The sequence below is a fragment of the Coregonus clupeaformis genome, chromosome 16, assembly GCF_020615455.1.
Source record: "Coregonus clupeaformis isolate EN_2021a chromosome 16, ASM2061545v1, whole genome shotgun sequence".
Classification (NCBI taxonomy): domain Eukaryota; kingdom Metazoa; phylum Chordata; class Actinopteri; order Salmoniformes; family Salmonidae; genus Coregonus; species Coregonus clupeaformis.
In genome coordinates, this window is record NC_059207.1 from 24,339,720 (window position 1) to 24,357,215 (window position 17,496).

The 17,496-nt window shown below is 44.0% G+C and overlaps 1 long non-coding RNA gene across 1 annotated transcript; it reads right to left on the reverse strand.

Annotated features, from left to right (window-relative positions):
• Positions 1–238: 238 nt before the first annotated feature.
• LOC121584076 lies at positions 239–14,728 on the reverse strand. The gene is made up of 4 exons (XR_006003650.1): positions 14,674–14,728; positions 1,465–1,523; positions 890–1,032; positions 239–488 (listed from the first exon to the last, which is right to left on the reverse strand). It is a non-coding gene; the product is annotated as an uncharacterized LOC121584076 (long non-coding RNA).
• Between the last annotated feature and the right edge of the window lie 2,768 nt (positions 14,729–17,496).

Below are 17,496 nucleotides of genomic sequence, written 5' to 3' on the forward strand. Positions count from 1 at the left end.
ACCCTGTTCAAAAGCAATGAAATCTTTTGTCTTGCCATAGCCTCAGAATGGCACACATTCACAATCCATGTCTCAATTTTCTCAAGGCTTAAAAATCCTTCTTTAACCTGACTCCTTCCTTTCATCTACACTGATTTGAAGTGGAATTAACAAGTGACATCAATAAGAGATCATAGCTTTCACCTGGATTCACCTGGTCAGTCTGTCATGGGAAAGAGCACGTGTTCTTAATGTTTTGTACACTCAGTGTATACCACAGTTGTGAGCATATTAGGCATTCTATGTTATACTACAACATCAGTCTAACTGAATATGGATGTTGTGTCCGTTGAATGTTCCAGGCAGGTTACAAAATTGTATTTAGCTGGTGAACCTCTTCTTGTGTTGGATAATGGCAGCTGGTTTAGCAGGTGTTGGCGCTGTGGCGATGTTCTTCACCACCCACTGCTTCGACCTCTTGCAGAACATTTTTATGTACTTCAAGACTCCTGGAAAGACATGAATATTGATCATGAAGATGTGTAACCATACAATAAACCATGTTCATCTGTAAACAAAAGGTTACAGTAGACTGGTATGTGTTTTGTTATTCAGTCAATAATGGGGTTTTGAGATGGGCTATTAGCAAAGGTGAAACGTTTGAGGGGGGGTTGACTTGTAGACAGTCTAGTCGTGTATCGTTGTGTATGAGCACCTACAGTTGTGCTGTTGAGTAGACAAACACTGCCAACAATAGTGAATAGGCTAGAAGAGTAGACTAACAGGCCCTCTCCCCCATGCCAAAGAACTGACTGCAAGGGTGTGAAAAGTTTGAGGATCACTTGTCTTGTAGACAGATTAGTGTATTAGTGATTTTGCTCTCTCAAGGGTATTGTGCTTTCATAAATACCTTTGGCTGTCTTGGCTTGCTTCAAAGTCAGATGATGTTGAACTTGAGATTTTTCCAGGGTGAAATCTTTCATCCAATGGGTCTACAGGCTCTGTACTACTAAAGCTGGTGTCAAGGTCATCGTCGTCGGCAGCAGGATTAGTCTATAGGACGCACAGTAGTCAGTGATTAGCCAACATTGTACTACTTTGTCCCATCAATACACACTCAAACAAGCACACTCAAACAAGCACACTCAAACAAGGTCCTATATCCACCCACCCCCCTCATCTCAATAGATCATGCATACTAACCGTCACACAAAATACCCACCCCCAACAGACACCAGACAGTCACCCACACTATCTCCTCCTTACTAATACCTAATTTTCTCAAATTTAGACTTCAAGCCTTGCATGAACAATCAACTACGCCTCCATAATACAGAAAACTACAGTAGAAGTTGTAGCCTACTTGTAAACACACCAACTATGACAACAAGACACGGACCATGTTTATGCCTAGTGCCAGTTTATTTATTTGCTCATCGTGGAAAGATTTAGTAGATTTTAGTAAGATCTTAGAAGGTGACTTACACTAGTTCCCGGTGCTGAGCTTGATTTTGATGCCGCTTCATTGTTGATGAGATTGGACTCTAAATAGAACACATTACATTAGTCACGTTAGCTAGCTAGCTAACGTAATCTAATGAAGCTAATGTTAGCTTGCAAAGTTGCTAATCACATCGCAGATAGCAGCTGGCTAATTACATCGATATGCTTTAGAATTTCTAGCCAATGTATTATGAAAGCTAGCTAGATTCTGGTTTTGATAAATATACTTAGCTATGTAACTTTAGCTACATTCCCTCAGCTTGACTACTTTTCTGCTGTGCTGATCGGATGCCTTTCTTTTTTGAAGTGAAGGGGAAAATCAATGGAATCGAATCACTTTTCAACGTTCGCCGACATGGCAACTCCATCAGTTATGACTTCAGTTCCGTTTTGAAATCCTCTGGCTGAATGTTCTGGATACAAGCACAGGCATTTTGATATTTCTCATATCAATTGGATACACCTCCACGAGGTGGTTCTCCATGTCCTGAAATTGCTATGAATTCTGGATATTGTGGTTTGCTTACATCCAGGAAATGTAGCTTACATTTACATTTACATTTTAGTCATTTAGCAGACGCTCTTATCCAGAGTGACTTACAGTTAGTGAATACATATATATATTTTTTATACTGGCCCCCCCGTGGGAATCAAACCCAAAACCCTGGCGTTGCAAAAGCCATGTTCTATCAACTGAGCTACATCCCTGCCGGCCATTCCCTCCCCTACCCTGGACGACGCTGGGCCAATTGTGCGCCGCCCATGAGTCTCCTGGTCGCGGCCGGCTGCGACAGAGCCTGGATTCGAACCAGGATCTCTAGTGGCACAGTTAGCACTGCGATGCAGTGCCTTAGACCACTGCGCCACTCAGGAGTACAGTCCTTCTCAGTAGCTGGCCCATTTCTACCGGTGAGATGCAGAAACACTTGTATTTGTGTGATAATTAGATTTAGTGATACAATTAGAAACTTTTATGATGCATATGTTACTGTTTGTTAATAACATATTGATGGACATACATAGTGAAATAGAGCAGCGGTGAAATTTTTATTTAATGATGGTGCCAGTGCCAGTCAGGACGACCTCTGTATTTTTGCTGAGTGTCATCAGCATAAAAGTGAAAGCCCAGTCCGTGTTTCCTCAAGATCTTTCCCAGTGGCAGCATGTAGATACAAAACAGTAGTGGCCCTATGACCGAGCTTTGAGGGACTCCCTGATGGACCACCACTGTGTCTGACCTACTAAGGCAGAGGGCTACAAACTGGGAGTGATTAGTGTCTGACAGGCCCAGGAGCTTCTCCGTGCGGTCCAGCAGAATGGCATGGCTGACCGTGTCAAATGCTGCACTGAGGTCCAGCAGTAGGAGGATGCTGGCAGCCCCAGAGTCAGCATTCATGAGGAGGTCATTGGTGACCCTTACCAAGGCACTGTCAGTGCTGTGTCTAGCTTTGAAACCCGACTGGAAGGGCTCGAGTAGGTTGTGAGTGGCCATATGGTGTTGGAATTGGCTGGACACAGCACGTTTTTTGTAGCTTACTCAGGAAGGGGAGGCTGGAGATAGGCCTGTAGTTCTGGTGTTATTTATGTTTTCAATTTTGCTTTGGAAGAAGCAAAGGTGTTGATTGCACCGTTCTGGGGAGGCCCTAGGTAGTAGAGTTGTTTACAGGTCCTTATGGTTGCTGCCATTTCTGAATATTGTGGTCCTGCCTTTGGTCCAGTAGATGGTAGAGGAGATTACATGAGATGAGGATCTAGGAAGATCTAGCTAGGTTGGTATTTGAATCCAAACAATTAGCTAGATAATTGGAGAAGAGAGGTAGCAAAATACAGGGCTGCCAACTTTTGAAGAAAGCTTAGAGTGAGATTTGCTATGTGAATTTCATTGCCCCCCGGCACAACCCCTAGAAGGTATTTATTTATTTTATCCACGGGTCAGGTGTATTCAGGATGCTTTGAACACTCAAAATTCTAAGACTTTGTTACTTTGAGATTTTTGGGGGATGAAATTTAAAGTATGCTAATATTATTTTTAGGTGGTTTGGCACAGTAATGAAATGGGGAGACAGGCAAATGGGCTAAACCGTGGGAAGGTTGGAAGCAGGGATTGAACCTTGGTCTCAGGTGGAAAGTTATATTCGACACATGCCGGGGACTGTTACCACTACACCAAGGCTCTGCACGGGAAATACTGCTATTAAAGGTTGATGGCATTGGGTAACCAAATCATAGATTGCAGTCTCATTGCTTTCAAGGTAAGGATACAAACATTTTGTAATTTGGGTGAACTCTCTCTTTAAAATAGGGATGGAATAAAATCCTGCTCGCTCTCCAGGAGGGTTGGCCATCTATGTTTCCCAAGTGCTGGGTGTTTGAAAAATGTCTTATAACAATAAAAATCACCCAACCTTCAAGAAAAATCTAATGAATATCAATATGCAGGTACCTGGTTTAAGCCTGCTAGTTGGACATCCTTGCCATCATCTTACTCTACATAGACAAAATATGATGTGTTTATGCGTTGTGAGTCCCCCTACCATCTCTGCCTAGCATGTGCACAATAATAAAATGTTAACAATTATATTTGAGGCCTGGAGCATTTAATATCCAATGCTTGTTTGTATGACTTATTCAAAACTGTCCATAAATGGCTGCAAAAATAACTAGACTCATATAATTAATTTTCAAAGACAAGTAGGCATATCAGATTTCAAATATGTGATTACAGTGGCAATATTGGGAAGAAGCGGGATAATAAAATAAGTGTGGGGAACAAAAGTAGTGTTCTTGCTGACAAGCACACGAATTACCCTATATTTTAGCTCATTGTTAAGAATGAGAATTATTCCACTGATCAGGTAAGTAAAGTAAATAGATAATAATATCTCCTGAAGACAAGACGACCCTACACCCTAACCAAATTATTTTTCTAACTTACACTTTTGGATTCACAATCTGTTTGACAAAATTATTTTCATAGTTACAAATCGGTAGGTCAGTCTGCTGCCTTTTCGTTGTCACAGCCTAAATGACAATCACCAAATGAGGGGACTAATGCAAGTGTGGATTAAATCGACTTTAGTACATGCTGTCAAAAGGCTGCATTCTGCAATAGGGACGGGAGTAACATCAACCTAATTTTGTTGACAACATTGTATATAAAACAGCCCTACACTGTAAGACTTTTCTGTAATTTCAACAGAAAAACACTGTAGGATGCACAGTATAATACCATAAATGTGTTTTACAGCATTCATGCTGTAGATTGCACTACATTATGGGTACAATGCTGAAAAATACTGTTATTAACTTTAATTCGGAAGCCTCCTGTAAAAATTACTCTAACGTATTTCTTTACAGTAATAGTTTATACATACTGTAGATTCAAATTATCAGTTTCAGGCGGCAACCTCATGCTGTCGGGTGAGACACATGAAGCTCAGACTACTTTAGTAAATATCTTCTTGAAGCGGCTGTGAAGTGGAATAATATTTTCAGCAGCTGCTGGGTAGGTACTTGCCTTGTTTATTAGCATAGTTATTGCTAGCCAACGTTGAATTACTGCATGTTTCCTTAGCTAACCTAGCTAGATAGCTGGCTAACGTTTGCCAGCTAGTTAGCTCAAGTTGACAAAAGCAATTTCGGTCTGCTCTAAATTGCTCGTAGATACAGTTGAAGTCGGAAGTTTACATACACCTTAGCCAAATACATTTAAACTCAGTTTTTCACAATTCATTGTCCATTTGGAAGACCCATTTGCCACCAAGCTTTAACTTCCTGTCTGATGTCTTGAGATGTTGCTTCAATCTATCCACATAATTTTCCTTCCTCATGATGCCATCTATTTTGTGACGTGCACTAGTCCCTCCTGCAGCAAAGCACCCCCACAGCATGATGCTGCCACCCCCGTGCTTCACGGTTTGGATGGTGTTCTTCGGCTTGCAATCATCCCCTTTTTCCTCCAAACATAACGTGGTCATTATGGCCAAACAGTTCTATTTTTGTTTCATCAGACCAGAGGAAATTTCTCCAAAAAGTACGATCTTTGTCCCCATGTGCAGTTGCAAACCGTAGTCTGTCTTTTTTATGGCAGTTTTGGAGCAGTGGCTTCTTTCTTGCTGAGGGGCCTTTCAGGTTATGTCGATATAGGACTCGTTTTACTGTGGATATAGATACTTTTGTACCTATTCCTCCAGCATCTTCACAAGGTCATTTGCTATTGTTCTGGGATTGATTTGCACTTTTCGCATCAAAATACGTTAATCTCTAGGAGACCGAACACGTCTCCTTCCTGAGCGGTATGAAGGCTGCATGGTCCCATGGTGTTTATACTTGCGTACTATTGTTTGTCCAGATGAACGTGGTACCTTCAGGTGTTTGGAAAAGATGAACCGGACAAAGAGGCACTGATTTTGATGGTAGGCCTTGAAATACATCTACAGGGACACCTCCAATTGACTCAAATGATATCAATTAGCCTATCAGAAGCTTCTAAAGCCATGACATCATTTTCTGGAATTTTCCAAGCTGTTTGAAGGCACAGTCAACTTAGTGTATGGAAACTTCTGACCCACTGGAATTGTGATACAGTGAATTATAAGTGAAATAATCTGTCTGTAAACAATTGTTGGAGTGGTGGTTGAAAAACAAGTTTTAATGACTCCAACCTAAGTGTACGTAAACTTCCGACTTCAACTGTATCTAGCTGTGCGACCTATAAAAACATCACTGAGAGAAAATTGTGATTATAGGCTGTATCGCAGCCTCTGAATGCCATAGAGAATACATTGAAAGCAGATTTGTGACCGTTATTACTACAGATTTCAAAAGATGACCCATCTTTTTTTCGGATTGACGGGCCGCATTTTACACACAAACCGCGTTGTGGGCCGAACTTGCGACCCGCTAAAGCTGATGCGAATGACCAGTGCACTATATTGTATCGAGGTGCCTGCCGACCTAAGGTGCTGTGCCACTGGTCAGCTATAGCCTAACACATTGTCGGCGGTGGAAACTAGTAACGTGGCGTATTTTCCCCTCCCAGGATTCTACAGTATTTCAAGTAGGATAGCAGCCTACACAAGAAATAACTAATATTGGTAGCCATCTAGATGTCACTGTGATATATTCTACTCAATGGGGAGAGCATAAATTGTTAAAACACTGGGACAGAGTTCTCCTTAGCTGTCACAACCCTGTGTTATTTGGTTCACTTGGCTCTCATCTGCGCGACATAAATAATTGTTTTGTAGGCCAGGATTGTCCATATTGCCACTCCCTCTAACCATTTGTTTAATTTAAAAAACATTGTTCCATAATGTTACAATATTAGCTAAACCTGTTCACTTTACCAGTAGTTTGTAAACATTTGGTGGCACAGCTAGAAAGAAAAATCTTGAGTCTGGTCAAATAATCTATGATATTGTGTAGGCTATAGCAATGTTGTATTAGTTTGCTAGGGTTTGAAATAGGTGTATCTACAGTGGGGAGAACAAGTATTTGATACACTGCCGATTTCGCAGGTTTTCCTACTTACAAAGCATGTAGAGGTCACATTTATTATTTTTAAGTAATTAATTTGCATTTTATTGCATGACATATGTATTTGATCACCTACCAACCAGTAAGAATTCTGGCTCTCACAGACCTGTTAGTTTTTCTTTAAGAAGCCCTCCTGTTCTCCACTCATGACCTGTATTAACTGCACCTGTTTGAACTCGTTACCTGTATAAAAGACACCTGTCCACACACTCAATCAAACAGACTCCAACCTCTCCACAATGGCCAAGACCAGAGAGCAAGACGCATGTCCAGGCCCGTCTGAAGTTTGCCAATGACCATCTGGATGATCCAGAGGAGGAATGAGAGAAGGTCATGTGGTCTGATGAGACAAAAATAGAGCTTTTTGGTCTAAACTCCACTCGCCGTGTTTGGAGGAAGAAGAAGGATGAGTACAACCCCAAGAACACCATCCCAACCGTGAAGCATGGAGGTGGAAACATAATTATTTGGGATGCTTTTCTGCAAAGGGGACAGGACGACTGCACCGTATTGAGGGGAGGATGGATGGGGCCATGTATCGCGAGATCTTGGCCAACAACCTCCTTCCCTCAGTAAGAGCATTGAAGATGGGTCGTGGCTGGGTCTTCCAGCATGACAATGACCCAAAACACACAGCCAGGGCAACTAAGGAGTGGCTCCGTAAGAAGCATCTCAAGGTCCTGGAGTGGCCTAGCCAGTCTCCAGACCTGAACCCAATAGAAAATCTTTGGAGGGAGCTGAAAGTCCTTATTGCCCAGCGACAGCCCCGAAACCTGAAGGATCTGGAGAAGGTCTGTATGGAGGAGTGGGACAAAATCCCTGCTGCAGTGTGTGCAAACCTGGTCAAGACCTACAGGAAACTTATGATCTCTGTAATTGCAAACAAAGGTTTCTGTACCAAATATTAAGGTCTGCTTTTCTGATGTATCAAATACTTATGTCATGCAATAAAATGCAAATTAATTACTTAAAAATCATACAATGTGATTTTCTGGATTTTTGTTTTAGATTCCGTCTCTCACAGTTTAAGTGTACCTATGATAAAAATTACAGACCTCTACATGCTTTGTAAGTAGGAAAACCTGCAAAATCGGCAGTGTATCAAATACTTGTTCACCCCACTGTAGCTGTCTTATTTGTATTTGTTCAATGCCCCAATTGATTTCATAAACTATACGGAGCCCCATGAGGAACACCTGATGCTGCGCTGACTTCTCTCTCCTGGATGCTTTCTGGCCCAAACTGTCGTATTGTGTGTTTCACCTCCTCTGGACCCGCTTACCCCAAACAGAGTTGCCCCTGATCATAGATCGGGCTGCATCACAGCCTGGTATGGCAACTCCACCATCGCGGACCGCAAGGCGCTTCAGAGGTTGATACACGCAGCCGGACGCACCGTTGGGAGCACACTGCCTGCCCAGGTGTTGCAGGAAGCCCAAGAAGAACATTAGGGACCTCAGCCATCCGAGCATTGGCCTGTGTTCCCCGTTTCCATTACTCAGACGTGTTTGGCACAGGAGCGTTATGGCAAAAACTGGAAGACTGGCCAATAATTTCTACCCCAAGACCATCAGACTGCTGAATAGCCACCACTACCTATTTTACTTTAGATTTGTAATGATTCTCTTATTTGGTTACATATGTGTTAACTTCTTGTTACTTCTATTGTCAATTCTGTTGTTAATGTTGTTACCAATTTGAACAAATGTATTTTATGTACAAATGTGTTGTTTTTCTTGCACTTAGATTTCAGGTAGAATTTCACTGTACATTTACAGCATTATCCTGGCACCAGTGTTGCCATCTTAAAACTGTAATTTTGCTTTACAGAACTATTTACCTTACTGTAAAACATTACAGCATCCCTGTAATTTTACAGCAAGGATGCTGTAATACGTCTTTACAGTAAGGAAAATAGTACTATTGTCACGATCGTCTGAAGAAGCGGACCAATACGCAGCGCGTGGAGTGAACATGATGACTTTATTAAATAAAGCAACCACAAAAAACAACAAATGACGATAGTGAAGTCCTCTGTAACACTGACAGAAACATGGAACAAAAACCCACAAAGACAAAGTGAAAACACCCAGTATATATATGGCTCCCAATCAGAGATAACGAGCCGACAGCTGACACTCGTTACCTCCGATTGGGAGTCATATGACTACAAAGCCAACATACCCAAAAACACAACAAAACGAACACACCCTGACTCAACATACAAAGTCCCAGAGCCAGAGTGTGACAGTACCCCCTAAAAGGCGCGGACTGCGACCGCGCCTCAATCCAGGCTAAACAAGGGAGGGCTGGGCGGGCATACCTCCTCGGCGGTGGCTCTGGCTCCGGCCTAGACCACCACCCCACCATAGTCACTCCCCGCTTACGTCGCCTCCTCCATATGACCACCCCCCAACTAAACCCCACTGGATTAAGGGGCGGCACCGGACTAAGGGGCAGCACCGGACTAAGGGGCAGCACCGGACTAAGGGGCAGCACCGGACTGAATGGCGGATCCTGGCTGGCTGGCTCTGGCGGATCCTGGCTGGACGGCTCATGGCTGGCTGACGGATCTGGCTGCTCATGGCTGGCTGACGGATCTGGCTGCTCATGGCTGGCTGACGGATCTGGCTGATCCTGTCTGGCGGAAGGCTCTGGCTGATCCTGTCTGGCGGAAGGCTCTGGCTGATCCTGTCTGGCGGAAGGCTCTGGCTGATCCTGTCTGGCGGAAGGCTCTGGCTGATCCTGTCTGGCGGAAGGCTCTGGCTGATCCTGTCTGGCGGAAGGCTCTAGCGGCTCCTGTCTGGCGGAAGGCTCTAGCGGCTCCGGTCTGGCGGACGGCTCTGAAGGCTCATGGCAGACGGGCGGCTTTGCAGGTTCAGTACAGACGGGCGGCTTTAGCGCCGTTGGGCAGACGGGCAGTTCAAGCGCCGTTGGGCAGACGGGCAGTTCAGGCGCCGTTGGGCAGACGGGCAGTCCAGGTGCCGTTGGGCAGACGGGCAGTTCAGGCGCCGTTGGGCAGACGGGCAGTTCAGGCGCCGTTGGGCAGACGGGCAGTTCAGGCGCCGTTGGGCAGACGGGCAGTTCAGGCGCCGTTGGGCAGACGGCAGACTCTGGCCGTCTGAGGCGCACCTTAGGCCTGGCGCGTAGTGCCGGAACTGGAGGTACCGGGCTGAGGACACGCATCTCAGGGCTAGTGCGGGGAGAAGGAACAGGCCGGACCGGGCTGGCGACGCGCACCGTAGACTTGGTGCGGGTGGCAGGAACAGGCCGGGTCGGGCTGGCGACGCGCACCGTAGACTTGGTGCGGGTGGCAGGAACAGGCCGGGCCGGGCTGTCGACGCACACCGTATCCTTGGTGCGTGGACCAGGAACAGGCCGGACTGGGCTGGCGACGCACACCGTAGGTTCTGTGCGTGGAGCAGGAACAGACCGGGCTGGGCTGGCGACGCACACCGCGGGCCTGGTGCGTGGAGCAGGAACAGGCCGGGCAGGGCTGTCGACGCACACCGTATCCTTGGTGCGTGGAGCAGGAACAGGCCGGGCTGGGCTGGCGACGCACACCGTAGGTTCTGTGCGTGGAGCAGGAACAGGCCGGGCTGGGCTGGCGACGCACACCGTGGGCTTGATGCGTGGAGTAGGAACAGGCCGGTCCGTACTGGGAACACACACCACTGGCTTTAACTGGGGATCAGGAACGGGCCGGACCGGACTGGTAACACACATCAGTCTCTCACGCCGTGCCGCAACAACTTCCCTTCCTCTACTCGCCAATGGCTCCCGTAATCCGATAGCCTTCTCTCCACGTCTCCCTGTAGCAGCCTCCTGCTGCCCAGCCGCCAAGCCATGTGCCCCCCCAAAAACTTTTTGGGGGTTGCCTCTCGTCCTTCCAACGATGATGGCCCTGCTGACGCCGTTGCTCCTCTCTCGCCAGGGCCTTGATCTTCCCCAAGGTCCCTTGCCCCCGAGCATGTCCTCCCAGGACCACGATTTGCCCACCTGGGCCATCGCCAGCCTCTCGAGCTCCTTACCAGGCGCTTCCTCCCATGTCCAGCTGTCTTGCTCCTGGACACGCTGCTTGGTCCTTCTATGGTGGGTTTTTCTGTCACGATCGTCTGAAGAAGCGGACCAATACGCAGCGCGTGGAGTGAACATGATGACTTTATTAAATAAAGCAACCACAAAAAACAACAAATGACGATAGTGAAGTCCTCTGTAACACTGACAGAAACATGGAACAAAAACCCACAAAGACAAAGTGAAAACACCCAGTATATATATGGCTCCCAATCAGAGATAACGAGCCGACAGCTGACACTCGTTACCTCCGATTGGGAGTCATATGACTACAAAGCCAACATACCCAAAAACACAACAAAACGAACACACCCTGACTCAACATACAAAGTCCCAGAGCCAGAGTGTGACAACTATAAAACATATTACAGCATCTCTGCTGTAAAGCAGAATTACAGTATTAAGCTGGCCACTGTGGTGCCAGTATAATGCTGTAAATTTACAGGGAAAAGTTTTATAGTGTACCGTGCTCCTCTACATTCAGCTCCACTCTAATCTTGAGGGGTGTTTCTTTAAAACGAATATCCAATCCCCTTGATCCCTTACATACTGTAACTAGACCAATCATATCCTTCAATGTGCCGTGCCACAGTTCACAGTGCTGTGGCAAGACAGGACAATGATAGAGGTTTTGCGCTGTATGTTAAATTGCAGGTGCAGATGCTCCGATTTCAAAACGATTTGGAGCACAGTTGAAAAGTTAACGCACTGAATTCATTAGAAAAATAAAACCAGTACTCTTCAATGCATGAGATACAGTGAGGGAAAAAAGTATTTGATCCCCAGCTGATTTTGTACGTTTGCCCACTGACAAAGACATGATCAGTCTATAATTTTAATGTTAGGTTTATTTGAACAGTGAGAGACAGAATAACAACAAAAAAATCCAGAAAAACGCATGTCAAAAATGTTGTCAATTGATTTGCATTTTAATGAGGGAAATAAATATTTGACCCTTCTGCAGAACATTACTTAGTACTTGGTGGCAAAACCATTGTTGGCAATCACAGAGGTCACCAGGTTTGGCCACCAGGTTTGCACACATCTCAGGAGGGATTTTTGTCCCACTCCTCTTTGCAGATCTTCTCCAAGTCATTAAGGTTTCGAGCCTGACGTTTGGCAATTCGAACCTTCAGCTCCCTCCACAGATTTTCTATGGGATTAAGGTCTTGAGACTGGCTAGGCCACTCCAGGTCCTTAATGTGCTTCTTCTTGAGCCACTCCTTTGTTGCCTTGGCCGTGTGTTTTGGGCCATTGTCATGCTGGAATACCCATCCACGACCCATTTTCAATGCCCTGGCTGAGGGAAGGAGGTTCTCACCCAAGATTTGACGGTACATGGCGCCGTCCATCGTCCCTTTGATGCGGTGAAATTGTCCTGTCCCCGTAGCATAAAAACAGTGGGGATGGTGTTCTTGGGGTCATAGACAGCATTCCTCCTCCTCCAAACACTTTCACCCAGTTCTCCTCTGAATCATTCAGATGTTAATTGGCAAACTTCAGACGGGCCTGTATATGTGCTTTCTTGAGCAGGGGGACCTTGCGGGCGCTGCAGGATTTCAGTCCTTCATGGCGTAGTGTGTTACCAATTGTTTTCTTGGTGACTATGGTCCCAGCTGCCTTGAGATCATTGACAAGATCCTCCCGTGTAGTTCTGGGATTATTCCTCACCGTTCTCATGATCATTGCAACTCCACGAAGTGAGATCTTGCATGGAGCCCCAGGCCGAGGGAGATTAATTTGTGTTTCTTCCATTTGCGAATAATCGCACCAACTGTTGTCACCTTCTCACCAAGCTGCTTGGCGATGGTCTTGTAGCCCATTCCAGCCTTGTGTAGGTCTACAATCTTGTCCCTGACATCCTTGGAGAGCTCTTTGGTCTTGGCCATGGTGGAGAGTTTGGAATCTGATTGATTGATTGCTTCTGTGGACAGGTGTCTTTTATACAGGTAACAAACTGAGATTAGGAGCACTCCCTTTAAGAGTGTGCTCCTAATCTCAGCTCGTTACCTGTATAAAAGACACCTGGGAGCCAGAAATCTTTCTGATTGAGAGGGGGTCAAATACTTATTTCCCTCATTAAAATGCAAATCAATTTATAAAAATTTTGACATGCGTTTTTCTGAATTTTTTTGTTGTTATTCTGTCTCTCACTGTTCAAATAAACCTACCATTAAAATTATAGACTGATCATGTCTTTGTCAGTGGGCAAACGTACAAAATCAGCAGGGTATCAAATACTTTTTTCCCTCACTGTATAAGAGGTGTGGCGTGTGAGCGTCAGAAGAGGGTCAAATGCACGTGTCTCTTGGCCAACACGTGAGAGTTGGCAGCACTGCCAACTTCTTCTTGGAAAAATTGTTGGAAAAAGTGAAATTTGGAAATAGAGCTGCACCTCTTGAATTTTGAGAGTTATTTGACAAAGGTAAGTGTCATAGAAACTGCAGAATATGCTCGTTCTGATACTATATAGAAATCAACATGTTTTACCTGCATGTGACTCTGAAGGAGGATTTGATAAAGTGATGCTCCTTTCCCTGCATCTGTCAATTACAAGATGCGCACATCTCTTCTATGAACAATTTGACAACTGATAGGCCTAATATTGTCACTCATCAAATTATTTAATCTTGTCTATAGGCTAACTCTTATGTGTGAAATCAGTTTCGGTATAGTTTAGGTGTAGTTTCTATGGGCTGGCTGTGCAGGCTGACTGGCATTGTTTGTTTCCCACTCATCAACTTAGAGTCAAGGATAGGTTTTGTTTTATTCTAAAGGCCTACTACAACACGTAGCATGTTTTCCTTACAATAAATTTGATTAGTAGTAGAGTTACAGTAAATAAAACAGTCCCGTAAAGGCTTATTTTTTACGAAGTAAAACGTAAAAGATAATGGTATCAACCTGCAAGGTGTGTGGTCAAATTATTTGCTGCTGATAAATAGGCATAACACAACCTGATCATTACACTATTGTCTTTCTAAATTAAATCAACCCCTTCACCCTCCTTATAATTCAGTTAGGCCTAATTTAAATTCAATTGTGAAGTAAGATACACAATTATCTCCCATTCATCCATTTGTCATTCATTCAGTGAGGAGAGAGAGAGACGCATTAGCGCCTGGCTGGGTACCAATGACCTACAGCACATTGTCTTGGCGGGTTTAGTTGGAAATAGGTGTGAAAAAAACTAAATACTTTTTTGTTTGTGATTTCAAAATTCTGTCAAATGAGCAATGTAAAATACAAACAAGTAGGAAAAGTAAAGGAAGGAGCAGGACACACACAGCTTTTTTTGTGGTCTTTATTTTCATTTTACTAACAACATCAAACGTCAGGGGCCGTTGGCCTATGGCGGTTCTAGTGTTAAACATTATGAACAGAATTTATTGGATCACTCGCATACAATAACACAACATCTGCATATAATGACAGCTTGTGCTCATCTGAACCAGAATTTGGCCTTACAGTAGACGTTGATATGGCAAATCTCCTTTAAGCCCAGGAAGCAGCCATTCAACTTGCCATTCACCAGCTTTTCAAGCTTAATAATGTGAAAACACGTTTGTTACTCACCAAATATGGAGTTTCGATTAGCAACTATCGTCATTTACTGCCGTCACAGCTGGTATGTACTCTCCTCTCTCCTCCCACTCCCCCTCTCTCTCTGGTGTCATGTTGCTGTCTGAGGGACTGCAACAGGTGGAAACTGACCTTTTGGCAGCGTTGCTGGACGCTCCGAGAAACTCTGAATGAGCTCTGAAGTTTATGCCTACAGTACCATACCATGTCATACAGAACACACACACACACAGATGTCTACTCAATCTCACAACACACTCCCTCTCCTCTGTTCCAGGTGGGATAAACAGGTGATCTCGGTGCGAGGCCAGAGCTCTGTCCAAGTCAAATAGTCTAGAGTGGAGAGACAAGTTCATCTGTGTGGTAGGCCACACTAGACCTGACTAGTCAATCACTGCTAACCATGACACTGACACCTAGCTGCCTCCCACACAGTTGTGAAGTAACTGTGTAAAAACAGTGTTATTACCATGATGTAATGTCCCCCCTTTTAGATTATATTCTTATATTGAAGCCTAGGGGCTAGAGACTTATGCTACAAAACATGATTGTGCAATACATGCTGGTGCAATACATCTGGTTCTTGCTAAATCAGTGTCAATGTTTAAACGCGGTATCTGTCCCAACTGAAATGTTGTCTCTTCATTGTTGCTCTCTCAGAGCCGTTTAATGGCACCAACACAGCCAGGATGGTCCATGAGAAGGTTAAGTACATCTGCTAAATGGCATATTATATTATTTATATTATATTAAGTTTGATGCCATCAAAGCACAGTTTGCTGAGGTAGACTTAGGGAACGTTTCACTGTGGTTGTTTTCCTTCCACATTGTAAATCCACCATTTTTATTTGAAAGCCTGGGGCATCCCAAATCTAACCCCACCCCTCTCACTCTCTCTAGTCGTGGCAGATGCTCCAGCTGAGAAAGGATCTCAACTTCATCCTGCCACTCAGAAACACCATCCAGAGATGAGGAGGAGGAACTGAGAGTGACTCGGCTGTAGAGAGGAAATCTGCCTGGTCTGTCCTGGGCCTGGGCCTGTCCTGGGTCTGTCTGCTGGGTTGTACAGTCTCCGTCTCCTTCCGAGCCCTACCATTCAGACTCTTCACGTTCTCCTGACTGGAATATTTCTAGGATATTTTATTTCAGCTCATGAAACATGGGACCAACACTTTACATGTTGCGTTTATATTTTTGTTTAGGATCTATTCATCTGTTCATTTCATTTCTCTAAAGCAATCTCTTTAAATATGGTGTACCTTTAATTTGAATTTGATCGGCACAAGACTTGAATGTAGACTATGGCAAATGCGTTCAGAATATTGAAGAATAGTCATTAAAACATATACATATTTGTCTCCATTTCAGAACCCATGGGTAGATTTAAAAACACTGATTTTACACGTTATTTATTTTTAGGGAATAATCATGAATAGAGCCTTTGAAAAAAGGTGGTTTGATTCATTCTGAAAGCTGCCACATTCAGATCATCAATGGTAACGTTGGAAGTAATGTAGCCTACAATATAATTATAATATGTAGAATAGTATACAACAGTATCATATAATAAATATACCCTAATTGCCAGCATTGATCATGGAAATGTGTGATGGCAGGTGCCAAATCTTGCGCCATGCGTCAAGTTCAAAGTAACAGTTTGAGCTCCATAATGATTTATTTTTACTACAATTTGTATTTGGCCTTCATTAAATAGTATCCACTTTTACTTGACCCGCAGCCACAACCACAAGGACATTATTACAGTGGAAATAAATAAAGGTAGGATGCAAACACTAAATTGGCAGTTAAATATATGTGGTTATCACTTATGGTCGCTACTGACAGTTGCTAATAATATTTAACATAGACTATTAATTGAATCCCTGCAAGTTATAAGGCCTACAATTAAAATTCTGCATAATGGCAAAGCATTGCAAGCTTCACTGTGGGAAAGGGGCATAAATAGGCCTACCTATCATGTTTATATGTTTTTCAGTTTCCTTCCATTAAGACTGGTTTCACATTCATCTCCAGCAATCATAAGGTAAAATAGATCTAAAACAATTGTCATTTAGCCTATATTTACAATCCCCTTATCCAAACGGATTACCTAGCTCTTATCAATAGCTCTTATCATATCAATTGATATATTACTGTGCATGGAGAACGGTGTTATTTCTATCTGAAAAAAAGAAAGTAGATGCTTTTTCTACTTGGAACCGGCAAGTTCGCTCGGCCATATTCATGGTTTCCTCACGCATAAAAGTAGTGGAATTATTAGGGAATTAAGTCAAGGTCAGAATACGGCATAACTGTAGACACACCTCCGCCACACCTCAATTTCTTTGATCTGCACACTAAACACGTACCTTGCTGGCATTGGCATTTCCCTCATGCTTAAGTTCAAGGTCAGAATACGCATAGAGAGAAAAGTGCATAAAAAGGGAATAAAGTTTAATTGACACGGGCATAACTCTGGTCTGAATTCCCCCCTTAGAGAAGAGCAGACTCCTCTGTGTCTGCCCTTGCACATGGATCTGTAATGATCTGTCCGAAGGTTCTCCCTGAACTGTGTGCTACTTCCTCTGCTCTTTACATACCAGGGGGAACCTGTCCTCCACAAGGTCAAAGATCAAACCCTTGGTCAAGAGCACATCTCGGATCTCCAGTCAGCTCCCTAACATTAGCTCCTCAGCACCCGTATGTTTCCAGCTTTTCTATGACCAAGGTAGGTCATATACAGAGTTTGGCCAGCTTCGATTGACATTGACAATTTTGTTGGGCGAAGTACCAATCCTTGGTAGAATGCATATTATA